Source organism: Equus przewalskii, chromosome 22 (genome assembly GCF_037783145.1).
Source record: "Equus przewalskii isolate Varuska chromosome 22, EquPr2, whole genome shotgun sequence".
Taxonomy (NCBI): Eukaryota; Metazoa; Chordata; class Mammalia; order Perissodactyla; family Equidae; genus Equus; species Equus przewalskii.
Genome location: NC_091852.1, coordinates 6,104,447 through 6,122,402, shown reverse-complemented (window position 1 = coordinate 6,122,402; position 17,956 = coordinate 6,104,447). Strand labels below are relative to the sequence as shown.

Here is a 17,956-nt window from a genome sequence, read left to right as displayed (position 1 = left end):
ACCAGGACAACAGATCAGTCCTGTGGAAAACAGATTGGCCTGCCCAGAAGAACTGAAAGGTCACATATATGACAAAGACATATCTATGAACTTCCTATTGCCAACTTTGAAAAGTTGGTATTTACATGGTCCTAGATAGGGAGCCGACCTAATCCTTACTTATCCACCATAAGACTTTAAAAGCTTTGCTGCACTGGAAAAGGACTAAAGGAGGGAAAGATATCTATTACACAATTCAGGAACTGGTCAGAATATTTTGTCCTTTCCTTGGTGATGAGCTTTAATTAACCCAATTCTGATCTGGATGTGCTGATCTTCAACACAAACCACAGATGACATGGGAACAAATTCACTATCATTAAATGCTTAAATGATGTTACAATCTCTTAAGCAACTAGAGTACACATATTAAAGCTTTAATTTATAATCCTTTTGCCAAAGCACTTCTGTTAGAATTTAATTTAATATTTCTCTAGACTCACACTCCAAGTCCAATCATTACAATTAATTCCAATCTCTCTAATCAAGGACGTATGTCTTTACTTGTTCACCCTAAAAGTAATGGAGATTATAAATGGATGAATTTCATTACTGTTCATAATTGTGGTCAGTTGTTCTCAGATCTTCGGTCTGGGACCATTTCCCTCTGGGAGACTATCTGAAAGCTAAATGATCCTACATTTAGCTGCTAACAACAACAACAACAAAAATAAGACTGGAAAAAAAAATACACATCAAGCTTATTACAGAGATAAGAATGAGACAGGCCGAATCACCACTGAAGGGGTCAGTAGTCCAAGGCCATTCATGCCTCATGACTGGCAGCTGCAAAGGGTTCCCTCTGCCAAGCCCACTGGCCAGTGGGTAAGGGGCCAGAATAGTGGCACACTACCTTGGAGAAGTGGCTCACCCAGTGTTAGTGGCTAACTCCAGATGGACTGGAATGGTACCTGCAGGCAGGATCTGATTAGTATTTAAAACCACACGGACAGGGAAGTAGTTAGCAAGTCCTCTCACAATTCTGCAAAAGTTGATATTTTGTCCCAAAAGGGAAGAAAGGAGAAGTGAATTCTGTCCTAGACATCAAACTCCTTGAGGACACAGACCTTGTGGATTATCCAGCACACAATAAGAGATTAATAAATGTTTGTTGGAACTGAAATTAACTAACATGTCCTCTCATTGAATCCGCATAACTACCTGACAAAGCAGGTACTGGTGTCTCCATTTCACTAGGAAGAAATTGAGAAAGATCAATTTGGTAACTTGTTAAAAAGGAATAAAGCCAGAACTCAATTCGGGTCTTTCTAGCCCCAAAGTTAATGTTCTTTCCATTACATCATGCTGCTGCAAACCACCTGCTTTCCTAAATTAAGGAAAACTCTTCCACATCTTTTCTAATTATAAAATTTACAAGAGTATTCTATATCTGTAAAACCCCCTTTTATTTTGGTCTCCTTATTCTCCACAGATGATCTGGTTCATTCCTGTATTCAAACCATGGACATGATTCCACACTAACACCACTTATTTGTCTCTTCCCCTTCCTCCCTTCCTTCACTACTGTCACAGAGAAAGAGGTGACCCTCCAGTTCTAGGCAATGGATTTTTCCATCCTAGAGTCATGGCCCGATTTGTCCATAACCTTCCAGAGAAGCTCCGGGCCTGGTAAACGCCGCTGTGACTGACTTAAAGCCTCGAGTGAGCACATTTTAGCACTATGTCAGTATTGAACAGGTTCCTCCAACCCCTGCTGAGATTCCTACAGCTATTCAGAGCTGTAAATAATAGTCACTAGAGCTCAAACTAGTAGCTTCAAACAGCTCACAGTTAAGGAAGCTGTGTTGCATGGTTTGGTGGTTTTATTTCATCTAGATTATAGGCAAGCATGGCATCATTGGCCATAATTTTTGGAAACCAATCTTTAACATCTGATTATATTTGGTTTATTATTTGAGTGTTCTTGGACTATGTGTGACCAGACTGCTATTTGAATAAAATAAGATAGGGTGTCAAAATCAATGTTTTCTCTATCAAACACTACATGGAAGGTCACAACTTCTCTTGGTATTATGTTGGGTTATCTTTTGCTTTGACACATTAATACAGCTCTAAAAGTACGTCTTTGCCTAGCCTGAAATTGGAAAGAATACACGCAAATATATCAGCCAGGTACATGCATGTATGAGGATAATATTTTAATTTGAAAGTTTGAAATAAATGATATTTAAGCTTTATTTCCAGAAAAGTTGAGGCAAAGGCCTTGAGAAAACTAGAACTTGCTATAGTAGTAAAAATAGTAATACCATGTGCCACAGTAATGTAGTTAAATCATGTCAATAGTCATAAAGAATAAGATTTTGAGTATTTCTCTTTGGTAAAATCAGAGAAAGACCCTTTTGATAACAGCTGTATCTATACGTGTTAGGGTACTTCTTGTCAACTTGCATATAGCCTCCTCAGGAGAGAATAGCAGGGTGGTCTTCTGAATATGTATCTTTGTAACGTCTTTAACAGAAGGACAGAGTAAACAAGAACCATGACCTACATTTTAAATCTAAGTTTGATATGTGTTGTATTATTAATCTGTCTAGTTTTATGATTTTTAGAATCTATACTTGCAAAATAAAATATCCTAGAGATATTTAAACAGGGTTATAATTTGGTATCATCCATGGGTTTGAATAGTATATTGTGTTCTGAAATAAATACAAGCAATTGATACCAAGAAAAAAAAAAAAGAGGTGATCCTCCTCTGTTTCAAGGTGAAAGCCCCCTCTTGTGGCCCTCATTGTCATCCATTCTCTGGGGCCTTACTTCATCAACAATCCCCCCAACCTGACCACATTGCATTACATCTTCACTCTTTCTTCTGTGACTTCCTCCTGCCAATGTATAAATGCGTTGAAGTGCTTCCCGTCTTAAAATATACACACACACACATCACCTCTACTCACCAGGCTACCCCTTGAACTACATTCCTGTTCCTCCCTCCTTCCCTTCACTACCAAGTTTCTTTCTCACAGCCTCCATTTTCTCACCATCTAACCATACACATGCTCACCATGTGCAAAAAATAATCTCTTGACCACCACTGAAGGATCAAATCCAACAGCTTTTTCTCAGTTTTGATCCTCCTCAAACTCTCTGCAGCAAATCACTATCAACAACTCTTAATTCTCCATACTATCTTCTCCCATGATTTTTTATAATGTTATTCACTCTCAGATCTACCTCTCTTTCTCTGATTTGTCTTTCTCTGATTCCTCTGTCTTCTCCTGACCTCAAATGTAGGTACTCCCTTTGGTTATGTCCATGGCCCATTTCTCCTCTTTCTACGTTCTCTCCTTTGGGAATTTTACTCAATCTTGTACCATTCTTCAGTCCTAACTAGAGCTGCAGTCCACATTTCCAACTGCCTGTTGGACATCTGTCTGTCCTATCGACATCCCAAACTCCGTGTGCTCAATATATAGTCATCTTTCATTTTTGGACATATCTATTTATTATATTGTAAATACTGTTCTCCCAATCATTGTGGAAAAAATATTGACAAGTTAAGATTGCAGATGTCCAGTGTTACAGAAGCCAAATATTATCACAGTAGGTCTAATATTCAAATAGGACTTATTTTCTTTTGTTCAAAAAATGATTTTTCAAAATTAATGCATATTTTTCTAAAATAATGTACATAGTAAAAAGAATAATTCAAAAATACAAAATAGTATATTATATACAGTAAAAGGTAGGTTGTCCTCCCACCCCTGACCACCATACCTTCAATTCCCCTTCTCAGAAGCAGCCAGTGTTGTCAGTTTGCTATATATCTACCCAGATATGTTCTATGTATTTACAAGGATACATGCCCCTTAGAAACTTCAGCACACTTAAATGGTAGCATACTACCTACATTTTTCTCCAAATTACTTTTGTTCACTTAACAATGTATTTGGAGTTTATTTCTATGAAAATACCTTATTCATTTTTAAGGACTGCATAATACAATCCTGCATGGATGCACTCCCTGTTGATAGACATTTCAGTTGTTTCCAGTTTTTGCTTTCCAAGCAATGTGCCAATGACTAATCTTATATATATGTCTGCAAACTTGTGTAGATATATCTGTAGGACAAAATACTGTAAGTGAAATTGTTAGGTCAAAGGTCATACAACATTTTCATTTTTAATAGGTATTGCCCCCAACAACAATGTATGAGACAATTAAAATAATAACTGGAATGAATTCAAATAATCTTAAAACTTTTGAAAATGCTTCACCTTCCATTTTCTGTCAAGCATCTGACATTCTCCCATTATGGGGGTAAAGGGTGGCAGGGGAAATGTAGTGGGAGGACAAGCAGGTGTGGGGCAGTCTTGGATATTGCCAATGAGGGCCACCTGGAATAGTGTGACAATCTCAGCAGAAAGATGCTAATGATGTACAGACAGATGTCCAGGGGTTATTGAGGTACTCATAAATGATCAGCCAGAGGAGGTCTGTTCACCTCTCTCAGGGCACCTGCAAGTGGAGATCCCCAGCAAGGGGAGGTGGAGGGTGGTCTCTGAAGAAACCACTAACGCACCCCAAGAAGTTCAGACAGAATTAGCCTTAAACAAAGGCTTGGGAACAACAGTCAGTTAAGACCTTTCCTATGCCTTACCTCTTCAATTTTGAATGCATGAGAAGTCAGGGGCGCAGGGGGTAATAGAGCGGAGGTGTACCCCAACCTAAAATTAACTGACACATAAGCACACACCCTGAAAATGATTACACGTGTGCACCAAGACCTGTACAAGGATATTCATAGCAATAACATTTGTAAAAGCAAAACACTGGAAACAACCTGAATGCCCGTGGATGCAGGGATGTATAAAATGTGGTCTTTCCTCACAATGAAATATTATGCAGCAAAACTAATAAACTATTGTTACACACATCAACATGGATGAATCTCAGGATTATAATGTTGAGGGTGAAAAGGCAAGAAACAGAAGTACATATTGTATGATTCCACTTAAGTAATTAACTTTATATAAGTTAATGCTTTTAACTAAAACATGCAACACTAAACAAGATATTATTTAAGAATACTTGGGGCTGGCCTCGTGGCTGAGTGGTTAAGTTCGCGCGCTCTGCTGCAGGCGGCCCAGTGTTTCGTTGGTTCGAATCCTGGGCACGGACATGGCACTGCTCATCAAACCATGCTGAGGCAGCGTCCCACGTGCCACAACTAGAAGGACCCACAACGAAGAATATACAACTATGTGCCGGGGGGCTTTGGGGAGAAAAAGGAAAAAAATAAAATCTTTAAGATATTATTTAAGAATACAGACAGAATGGTAAAATTAAAGCCAAAAGCAAGAAAATGCTAAATACAAAACGCAGGGTAATGGTTCCTTCTGAAGGAGGGAAGTGGAACTGGGAAGGAGTGTTCCAAGGGATCTAGTTCTTCAGCTATAAGCGGGGACACCAATGTTTGTTTTATCATCATTCTTTAAACCTTGCATGTATCTTACAAATGCAGTTAAGCTGTTCATTATTTAAGAAAAACAAATTTTAGAAAAAATAGAAAATATTTTCATTAGTCTGAAAATCCCTAAGTTTTCTTTCATTTCATAATCATGTAGAATGCATGTAAATCACTTAGCACAGTACTCACAAATGGGATCCTTGTTTATGGGCCTCCAACTCACCACCGGCTTGTTCTGTGGGGATTTTAAAGAGCTAATGCAAGAGAGGCAAGAGCATTGATTCTCTGAGCATGGCAGGTACTCAGCAGCTTTACGTGGTCCCGGGCAGTGTCAGCCCAATACCCTTATGATGTCAAATATCCAGTTTGAATTATCTTCTCATGAAAGTGACTAAGTCTGTCCTCCCTCTACACCTGTGTCACCTTCACAACACATCACCGCCAGCCTGCAACCACCTGCTCCAGGACCCTCGGCAGTTACCTTCACCATCGCTGGGTCAATAATGGCCATAACTCAATGTACTGAGCACTACTCTGTGCCAGGCACTGCTATCTTATTTATTTCCCCAAAACCCTTCAGGAGTAATGGTGTTAACCCCATTTTACAGGAAAAAACAGGCTCTGGGAAGACAGACAACCTATCTAAAATCACAAGGTAGCAAGGTTGGTAGCAAGGACTGGAGGCAAGATTGAAGTTCAGGTTTCTCTGACTCCAAGTGCAAACTTCTCACCTGGCACCCAGCAATATTCACCACAGGACTTCCCTTGTCTATCCAATTTCCCAGTGAACCCTCCTCTCCACTGAGGCAGGCAAGTCTCATTAACGTCTCTTGAAAAAGTCAGGCTCAATTTGTGTCCATGCCTTTTCTTATGACATTCGCATGCTGCAAACATCCTCTCCTCTTTTCCTCCACTCATCCAAATACTATACTTCTTCAGGCTTCCATTTGGGACCACTCTCCTTCTGAAGCCTTCCTGAACCCACCCAACTCCAGAGTGGTCTCACTTTCTCAGAATCTTTCCTGTCTTCTAGTTGTTTTATTACCTAGGCTATAGGTTCCATAAGAGACAAGGTGCCATATTCCTTTATGGCATTTGGTTTTGCTTTATTAGGGGTTCTCCACATCTAGTAACTGCAAAATATAGGAAGAATCCAGCGATCCAGGTACCGTGCAGACATAATCATAATCCCTGTGGCAGTGGTTCCAAGGAGATTCCAAATCCCCTAAGGGCTTGTTAAATCTACAGATGCCAGGGGCCATTCCAGGGACCTGGCGAGTCAGATCTCCTGGGGTGGGGGTGGGACAACAAGGTATCTATATTTTTACACATGATTTTTAAGTGTACCCTCAGATGAGAATCTTACACTTTATTGCAGTTCAGGACCATGTCCATCCAGATAAACACACAAGGGACAGCCACAGAAAGAAAAGTGAGCTAAAATTCTAAGAAATATGTACTTATAAGGCACATAAATATGTATTTCAAGAAATCTATTTCCTTATGGGCATGATTGTTTTGAAGGAAGAAGGAGAAGGAGGAAAAGAAGGAAGCAAGCAAAGAAGGGAGGAAAGGAAAAGAAAGGTGAGGGGAGGGTGCTGGGAATTTATGAGACTCCTGAAGCTCAAGGCAGCTCGTGCAGCATCTGAGCAGTCCTGGTTGATAAGACTTCCCTACCTTTGCCAAAATCCACCCCCATGACCTTTGTCTCAGTGGCACTGGTTCTTCCCTGACAGGCCTTACAGAACTAGCTTATCCAGGAGTTGCAAATTCAAATACCTACAAGGCCAAGGAAGATACATAAATGAGTGAAGACAGCAGCATGTTAAACAGCAGAGAGGGTGGGAGCTCAGGCAAATTGGAGAGTGGGAGCCCTAGCCAAAGGAGAGAGCAGTGAAGTAGCTCTAGACAATTGCCACCATGCAGCTCAAGCCCACTAGATCCTCCAATTTATCAAGAAAATTATGTCTCCCAATTTTGAATTAATTAAAAAAAATTTTTTTAACATTGGTCAGGCCTAGCTTCCATAAGATAAATACTCTCAGCTCTTCAACCACTTCCTCCCTAACACAGTGTCAAGTCTCTTCTGCCTGTAATAAAAGACTACACTCATGGTGCCATCTAATTAACAAGACAAAAGCGGAGTGAGCACCCCATTCCTTATAGATGCTGCCCTCTAGCAACAAAATCTAAGGCCACTATTACATTTCATAGTGGCTACATTACATTGTGGAAACCAGATATTTTTAATACATTAGGTATTTTAAGAAATGTGGCTGCTAATCCACATTTCCTCCCATTGTAAGCTTCTGCAACTATGTTTTTTGGCCCTAAGTATAAGAATTTTAAATTATTACTATTAAATTTATCTCACTGGCTTCTGTCTGTCACCCTAAGGCTATCAAAATCATTTCTGGATTCTGATTCTGTTATCCAGTATTTGAAAATCCTTCTCATATTTGAAAAAAATGTCCTCTCTCTATTTATTCAAGTCATTGATAAAAAACATCGTGGAACAAGAGCAGATCATGGGGAGAGCCCTCTGACATGCTACTAAGAACCACAATCTCATTAATCCATTTTGATACAATCAGTCAACAAGAAATGGGTCCACTTAACTGTTCTTAATTCCAGCTCACATTGTTAACAAAGATTCTATGGGAGAACATGACAAATGCTGTGTTCAACTCTAAATACACTAAATGCATATTCCTATTATCTCTAGTAATCTAGTAACATTTCATTCATTCATTCATTCAAATATCTATCATTATTTTCACAGTACTGAGCTAGGCCCTGGGAATGCGGCAATGAACAAGACAGTCACATCCCTAAGCTCATGGAAGTTACATTTTAGCAATAGAGATAGTCATTGCACAACAGAGGTCACAATGAATTATTAAATGATAATTATGATACTAAAATATTAGTGATTAAATCTTAAGATGTCTGAGATTTCCTTCAAAATAATTAGAGGATCATGTATAGTTCAAAGAAGATTGACCTTCAGTTGACAATTGTTAAAACTGGGTGATAGAAATGCAGGGATTTATTATACTATTCTCTCAACTTTTTCTAAGTTTGAAATTTTCCATTAAAATTTTAAAATTAAAATTCTGATAAATACTGTGGAAAAGTATGGGATATTAAGAAAAAACATAACATGAGGATCTAATCTAATCTAATGAGACAGAGAATATTTCTCTGAGGAAATGAACTTTAAATCTGAAGAGTAAGTAGAAATTATCTAAATTGAAAGGGGAACCAGAGAGGAGAGAGCCTTCCAAACAGAGGGAACAGTGTGTGAAAGCAGCACCCTAAAGCAGGAAGGAATAGAGTATATTCAGGGAACTGAAAGAAGTCCAATGTGGCTGCAGTACAGAGGGTAAAAGAGAGTGGCTTGGTTAAAAATGAAGTGGTCAAGTACACAGATGCCAGGTCATGGAGACTATTAGAAGTTGTTTTTTTTTTTAATCCTAAAAATAATGGAAATTCATTGAACAGTTCTAGGCCAAGGAGTAAGTAACATGATTATATTGATTATATTAATAGATCAGTGTGCGTGTGTGTGTATACGTATATATATATACATATATATATACACACATACATACGTATATGAGTATACATATTTTTGAAACTAAGTATAATAATAGATATTTATTGTTTAATGGAAAGATAAATAAAAATAAACAAAAATGGTTATCTATATGGGGAGGGAGAGCACAGGGTCATGGAGGGAAAAGGTTTATAAACTAAGACTTTTTTTTTAAGATTTTATTTTTTTCCTTTTTCTCCCCAAAGCCCCCCAGTACATAGTTGTATATTCTTTGTTGTGGGTCCTTCTAGTTGTGGCATGTGGGACGCTGCCTCAGCGTGGTCTGATGAGCAGTGCCATGTCCGTGCCCAGGATTCGAACCAATGAAACACTGGGCCGCCTGAAGCGGAGCACGCAAACTTAACCACTCGGCCATGGGGCCAGCTCCTAAACTAAGACTTTTTAAATACATCTTGATTTGTTAATCTGACCTTGAGATTATGTAAACATATTTAATAATTATAAAATAAAATTTAATTTAAAATATCGATCTCTAAAAATTGAAAGCAAAATAAAATAAACATCTATATATTGAGTTTGTGGCATGACCACTAACAGAATATTTTCAAGTGTTTTAAAACATAATACTTTGACTGCATATCATTAGTATAATGTACTCTAAAAAAGAGAATTGAAAAAAATTAAAAACTTTAAACTGTTCTCGGCAATCATTTTGTTAGTAGTAGTGTTGGTATTGTTACAGCGAGACTATTGCCTGCAGGTTTTGGAATAAAGCAAACGAATTATTATGTTGGTGTGGTGCCCTTGGGAACTGAGATTTTTTTGGCACGGGGGAAAATATATACAGAAATGAGACACATGAGATTAATTAAAAGCCCATGTCCTAAATTTAAATTGGAAACATTAGCATAATCTCATGATGTATTTTATCCTAAAAAAAAAAACGTATTAAATGCTCCTTGCCTTGACCCTGAAAAATATATATCTGCAAAAATAACAAATGCTGTAGCAATGCGTGTCTTGGTGCCCAGATCTGGTCTCTAAATATCATTCTCCACTAAAAGGATCAAGGGCTCCTGAAAGCAGTGCTTGATCCCAGGTCTTCGGCAGTAAATGTTCAAGATGAGCCTGGAATATCTTGTTATCAAAGCTATCAAAGACTATTAGGGTCAGATCAAAAGGAGCCAATCTGAAGAGGATGGTGCTGGCCAAAGATGGAAGAATTTGAGTTTCAATAAGAATAACTGCAGCAGATTGAAACGCATCACATATTTCAAATCTATAAGTTTATAAAATGATAACAAAAAATAGCTTAAAAATAACTCACTGGTTACCTTTGAAGGATACTAGGAACCTAACTTATTATTTTGAAACTGATAGAAAAATAAAAGGGGAAAAAAAACAAGCATTTATCCTGCTTACCTATATAATTTGTATTTTAGGATAACCAAAGGGTTAATGAGTAAAAGAAGTTTCCCTTACGAAGTATTCTAGTTAACAAATAAAGAGGAATTATAGAATTGGAATATCATTTTTGCAACCCCTAATGACTTAATGGATCTAGACAATTATCATTAATCACAAAGCCTATTCTGTGAGACACTCTATATGATAAATAATCTGGTTTCTTCAACAAATTGCAAAAAAACGGGGTGGGGTGGGGTGGGATCCAGTCATATAGGTTAGACGAGAACAGAGGGACATACTAACCAATTGTAATGTATGGACCTTATTTTGATCCTGATTTGAATACATTAAAAAAATTATGAGGCAACCAGGAAAATTTGGCCACTAGCTGGATATCTGATTTTATTGTTTTTAAATGTATTAATGGCATTGTGGTTACGTTTTTCAAAATAGAGAAATATTTACAGATGAAATGATCTGATATCTGGGATTTGCTTCACAATAATCAGAGGGGTAAGGAGGGAAGGTAAATGTGAGACAAAATTGTTATGAGTTGATAATGTGAAACTGGATAATGGGCTCATGAGGGTTGATCATACTATTCTCTCTACTTTTATATGTGTTTGAAATTTTCCATAATAAAGAAGTTTTCAAAGGCACTTTAGCTGTTTTATGGAGAATGGATTTGAGAAGGACATAAAGAGATTGAGAGAGACTAGTTGGGAGATTATTAGGATACTTTAGGTAGGAGGAAGTTCATGATGGCTTGAATTTTTTCCTAGAGCTGAGGAAAGATATGAGTCTTCAAGTTGAAATTGCCAAGTGCCAAACAGGATAATTTTTTAAAGATCCATATCTAAACCCATCATGGTGAAATTTTACACCACCAAGGAAAAGAAGGAAAAAATGTTTTGCCTAAAAGAAGCAATAATCAGATTGAAGTCAGACTTCTCAGAAATCTGAATGCTAGAAGACAGTCTTCTCAGCGAGACTTTTAAATCTAGAATTATATATCCAACAAACTGGCATTCAACACTGGGGGGAATGAGAACTATTTTCACATATTCGAGAACTTAAAAAGCTAACAACATCAGATCATTTCAGAATGAATTACTTAATAATCTAATCTAACAACACAAGAAATATAAACGTAGATATATGACACAATGGTGAGAAAAAAACAGTAAAGTATTAAAAAGTATAAAGGTGATGATTTATATTGTCAATTGTTTTTTAAATTACAATCTGGAACTAAAAATCCTAAGCAAATCCGATATCAGGGATAGCAAGAAGGAGGGAAAGGTAAGGTGAAACTTGCTAAGACTACTATCTTGTTAAGGTGGAAATGTAGATAATTATTAATCCTAGATTCCAAGAAAAAAATAAAAATTTAAGTATGTATGTTAAAGAATTAAGAGTAACCATTATAAGAATAGACTGTTCTGTTTTCCCTTATATTTTTGCTGATTAGCTTTTTATTTTTTAAAGTTATATTATTATTAAGTACAAAAAGACATGACATTATTTCTTGGTAGATTATATTTTCAGATTATTATGCAAGTCCTTTTTGTTGTGCTTAATGATTTTGCTTTGAGTTTTATTTTATCTGACATTAATATTGTTATATCTGCTTTCTTTTTGAGGGTATTCTTTAATCCCTTAGAAATATTTATTTTGAAATAATTTCAGACAAAATAAAATTTGAACAAAGGAAACACATTAACCCAGTGAGAGACAGGAAAGAGAAAAGAGGGGAAAAAAACAACAAAATAGCATTAAATCAATAGAAAATATAAATGATATGACAGGGGAAAGTCCAAATCAATTAGTAATAGCAATAATATGAATATGTTAGATTATCTTACTAACATTCAAAGAATTTTAGGGTGAGTTAAAAAAAATTATCTATATTCTACTTATAGAAGACACACCTTAAACAAAACCACCTAAAAAGTTTGAAGAAAAGGAATGAGAATCACACTAAATACAGTGTGTGACTTTGGACTGGCTCACCAGGAAAAAAGTTCTTTTTCTTTTGCTAAAGAACATTAGTGGAAACAGTGGTGGAACTGTAATAAAATCGGTAGCTTAGATAATAATTTTGTATCAATACGAATTTCCTAATTGTGATAATTGTACTTTTTGTCCTGGTTTTTAGGAAATAAACATGGAATGATTTAGGAATAAAGGTGCATCATGTCCACAACTTACTTTTCAAAGTTTCAGGAAAAAAATGTATTTATCTTTATCACACACACAGAATGATAAAGCAATGGTAAAATGCTAACATTTGAGGAATCTGGGTAAAGAATATATGAGAATTTTCTGTAGTATTTTTACAACTTATCTGTAAATCTGAAATTATTTCAAAATAAGTGGTTTTAAAGTGATTAAAGAATAAAATACCATCAAAAAGAAAGCAGATATAGCAATATTAATGTCAGGCAAAATAATACTCAAAGCAAAAAGCATTAAGCATAACAAAAAGGACTATTGTATAATAATTTGAAAATAGAATCTACCAAGAAATGACGTCATAAATCTTTTTGTACTTAATAATATAACTTTAAAAAATAACTAATCAACAAAAACATAAGGGAAAATAGACAAATCGCAATCATAGTTGAACTTTTAACAGATCTATGTCAGAAATTAACAGATAAAATATGCAATTTTTAAAGTATGAATATGAAGAACTTGAATCAAAAACAATTTTGAAATGAACAACAATGAGAAAACTACACAGAACATAGAACACTATGTGGGATATAGCCAACATAATATTCATGGTACAGTTACAAGAAAATAAGGAGCCTAAAAATAAGTGAACTTTGCATATAATTCAAAAAGCTAGAAAACAAATAATAAGACAAATTTAAAGTATAAAAGATAAAGAAGAAATATAAATGTAGAATTTATGGAAGTAGAAAATAAAAATATAATAAAGCTGATCAATAAAATCAAATAAAAACTAAAGTTTGTCGTTTAAAGAAAAATAGACAATATTTAACAGGTTTGATTAAGAAAAAGAGAAAACACAAAAACGAGACAAACATTGGAGTTATTATTGTTATTACTATTATAAGAGAATACTAAATAGGAGAAATTTGAAGATATAGATGAAATGAATTTCTTCCCTAGGAAAACATAAATTTTCAAAATTAATTTAAAAAGAGGTTGAAAATCCAAATAAACCAAAACTTTGGAGAAATTGAATAGGTAATTGAAGAGCTGCTACTTTTAAGAGCCCTAGACATAGACAATTTTACCAGTTTCATCATTTGTGTTGTTTTCAGTTTTTGCCTGTCAGAAATAAAGCTGCTATGAACATTCTTCAACTCTTTGTATTCACGTATGCTTTCATTTCTCCTGAGATTGGAACTTGGGCCATCTATTTCAGTTTGCTCCTCATTTGTATTAATGGGTAATATTTATATAAACTCATAAATCTTAGCTTGCCAGGAGTAGAAACCACCACTGAAAACAATTTCAGAACCACTATTGAACCCATGTGGACTTTCAAAAGGCTTAGTTTTTAAAAGAGAAAATAGATAATCCAAAAAGATGAGTTGGCTAAAGAACAGACTAAAATGCATTATGAACTTTAGTACTATGAGATTTGACCCATACTGATTTTAAGTCACATAATAGATGAAACCATCTGAAATACCTAGAGTCACTTTACTGAATGACATTTAGTATTGTTTTATCATTATTACTCACATAAAATTCACAAGAGATGTTCATCCTTTATCTCAGTAAGTACAGCAAGTTTTGTGGCATTTTAACTCGTCCTGTTCCCATTCCCCTTTCTCTGTCTCTGCAACAAGACTTGAAAACCAACATCCCACTATTTCAGTGAAAATCAACAGCCTAGCAGCCTCTTGAAGGATCAGAGGGACTGGAGCTCCTTCAAAGCGCCACTCACAGAGAGTTGTCGTTATTTGACCTTTCTGGTGGTTCCCTGGAAGACCCCATTCAGAAGGCTGTCTTTTATTTGACCTAACTCAGGGCTCATCCAGTGCTAAGAACTTTTTCCCTATGGGCATTTGTCAAAAAAATCAGAGGCAATTTTTAACACTGTGGCTGCCTGAAGTGGTGGGTAACAGTTGCATTAAGTGAAAGAAATCAGACACAAAAGGCCACATATTATATGATTCCATTTATATGAAATATCCATAACAGATAAATCCATAGAGATAAAAAGTCGATTACTGGTTGCCAGGGGCCGGGGAGAAGAGAGAATGAGGAGTGACTGCTTATTGGTTAGAAGATTTCTTTTTGGGGTGATAAAAATGTTCTGGAATTAGTGGTGATAGTTACGAAACTTTGTGAATATATAAAAACCACTGAATTGTACACTTTAAGTAGGTAAATTTTATGGTACGTGATTTCTATCTCAATTTAAAGATAGTAATTTTAAAAATTGTATGTATCTAGGATTCCAAAGTTTTAAAATTTCAATAAAAGGAAATTCACAAAAATACTAGTACTCATAATCACACAACCCAGATATAATCACTGTTAATATTTTGATCTAACTATTTCTAATCTTTCTCTATTATATCACTGCTATTACTCATTGGGTAAAAGCACTCACTCTGGATCCTCAGCCTGAGTCAGAATCCTGCCACTTTCTAAACGTGCAATTGTGGGCAAGCTGTTTAACCTCTCTGGGTGTGTTTCCTCATCTATAAAATGAGAATAATAATAACATCTACTTCAAATGGTTGTTGTGAGAATTAAATGAGTTAAAAAATGTAGAGCACTTAGAGGCCTGCCTGGTGGCGCAGTGGTTAAGTTCATGTGCTCCACTTCTGCGGCCTGGGGTTCACTGGTTTGGATCCTAGGTGCGGACCTACACTCCACTAATCAAGCCATGCTGTGGCAGGTGTCCCGCATATAAAATAGAGGAAGATGGGCACAGATGTTAGCTCAGGGCTAATATTCCTCGAGGGGTTGGGGAGGATGTAGGACACTTAAACGTGTGTCTGGCACATAATAAATGTTGAATATGCTCGCTATCATTATTACCAAAAATAAATCTGTGTGAATATCCTTGAATATACACACTTTCTCATTTGTCCAATTATATTTTTTGATTAATTCCTCAAAGAGAAATTGCTGTTTCAAAATATATGCACATGAAACAGACAAAATGGTATTTTGAGGTTGCCTGAAGAGTTAGTGTTCACAAGTTTGGAAAAATGTGAGAAAAATTGAAATAAAGAAGAAAAACGGCCCTGGAAGAAACAAAGACAATCAAGGAAGAAAAAAAGTTCTTATTTTTTATTTATTTACTTTTTTTTGAGGAAGATTGGCCCCTGAGCTAACATCTGTGCCCATCTTCCTTTATTTTATATGTGGGACGCCTGCCACAGCATGGCTTGATAAGCAGTGCTAGGTCCATGCCTGGGATCTGAACGGGTGAACTCTGGGCCATGAAGCAGAGCACATGAACTTAATCACTACACCACAGGGCTGGCCCCAGGGGAAAAAAAGGGGGTTAAAAGTTATTATCGTATTTTCAGAGAGATTTAGGAAAATATTGGGTTCATAAAATAAGAAAAGGATGCTGTGAGAAGAAAACAATTTGTGAATAAGAAATAGCTTTTGGAAATTAAAAAATATGATTGCCTAAGCTAAAATTTAGTCGAGAATTAGAAGATAAATTTGAAGAAATCTCCCAGGATGAAGAACAAAACACAGTAGAGAAAAAATATGAGAGAGAGGTAAGAGACAAAGAGAGTGAATCTGGGAAGCCTCACATTTGATTGATAAATTTCCAGAAAAAGAGAAGAGAAAAAATGGAGGAGAAAAAAGCGAAGAGAAAAAAACGGAAGATTATCAAAGACCCTATATGAGAAGTTATCCCAAAAAGAAGGACATAGATCTTCATTTTGAAAAGTCTCACCAAGTGTCCCACAGAATGAATGAAAAAAGACAGAGATTTAGACACATCTCTATGAAATTTCAGAACTCCAAGATGAAGAAAAGATCCTAAAATCTTCCAGAGGGGGGAAATGTATGCACCAAACTGCTTATCAGCAGCCCAAGGTTCTGGAAGTCAGTGGTGCAAGCCCTTCAAATTTCTGAGGGAAAATGACTTTCAACTTAAAATTCTATACTCAAACTTTTTTTTTTTTTTTTTTATAAAGACTTTATTTTTTCCTTTTTCTCCCCAAAGCCCCCCCCCGGTACATAGTTGTGTATTCTTCGTTGTTCTTCGTTGTGGGTTCTTCTAGTTGTGGCATGTGGGACGCTGCCTCAGCGTGGTCTGATGAGCAGTGCCATGTCCGCGCCCAGGATTTGAACTAACGAAACACTGGGCCGCCTGCAGCAGGAGCGCGCGAACTTAACCACTCGGCCACGGGGCCAGCCCCTCTATACTCAAACTTTTAATCAAGTATAAGGAGAGAATAAGGACATCATCAAGCATGCAAGGACACAGAAAATTAATTTATGCCATATTATACAATAATAAAGGCAATCTCTTTGCAAGTTACTTGAGGATATACTCCAGCAAGATGAGGGAGTAATAAAACAAACAGGAATATTAAAAGGAAAATCCTAAAATGGTAATCCTGCAGCAATCCTAGAAATCAGCCAGTCCAGATTGGAGCAAGAATATGGGGGCCTCAGGGAGAGAGTCGACGGTTTGCTATGGCCAGCTCCTTCCAGTTCATGAGAGCTCATTGTTAATTTTCAGGAATGTTGCAAGTCACTTTAACACATTGTTATTAAAAATTAATTTATATAAATTTTCAGTTAAATTATATTAAAAGCAAAGATAATAAACATGCAAAACTTCAATTCCTAATTATTTTTACTATTATCTATACTTTTGAAGTTATTTATATCTATTTTACCTGTTTGATGAAAATAACATGTAATGGTGGGCTACCATACATCTCTTCCCAACTCCATATTCAATGCCATCATGTTGGTAGCCTGAAGTCAACCATGGTGGGAATATTTACACCATGGAAATTGGCAAATGTTACAAATCATATTTTTAGTCATTGTTCTTTTGTCTATCTAAACTTTATAAAGTACTAGATAAAATGTTAATGATACCGACTAAACTTAAAAGTGTGTCATATCTGTAGTTGTTACATTATAAATAGCAGAAAAATTGTCAAAACATGGTTGAGTTGCAACCATAGGCTGGCGACAGATCAAGAATTTGGCAAAAATCAGAATCCTGTGAGAATCAATTGGCTATAGGGAATGTACAATAAAGAGTATTTTATACTCTATTATAACTCATAAATTGTCTACTACACATCTGTTATAATCAGCAAAATTCATAATAAACATATATACTGATGTATATAGAGAGAGAACTCAGTTGTTAAACTTTTACTAGCACACCACTGAAGGGAGTCTAGTGGCAAAATCTGAGGCTTTGATAAAGGAAACTAGAGATTCTATTCGAAGCCAGCTCCAGCAACATTCTCTTTTGAGTTGCTCAGGTGTTGGGACATAGAACTCAGAGAAAAGGAAATAAAATTCAGTA

General features: G+C 36.1%; 1 protein-coding gene across 3 annotated transcripts in view; it reads right to left on the bottom strand.

Annotated features, from left to right (window-relative positions):
- RMI1 (RecQ mediated genome instability 1) overlaps positions 1-17,956 on the bottom strand; it is an 89,838-nt gene that overhangs the window by 28,609 nt on the left and 43,273 nt on the right. The window contains exon 5 of one of the 3 annotated variants that reach the window (XR_011531818.1): positions 16,591-16,832. The exons of the other annotated variants lie outside the window; for them this stretch is intronic. The gene's annotated coding sequence lies outside the window, so the exon portion shown is untranslated. Of the gene's footprint in view, positions 1-16,590; positions 16,833-17,956 lie in introns of those variants that run through there. 3 annotated transcript variants of the gene reach the window in all.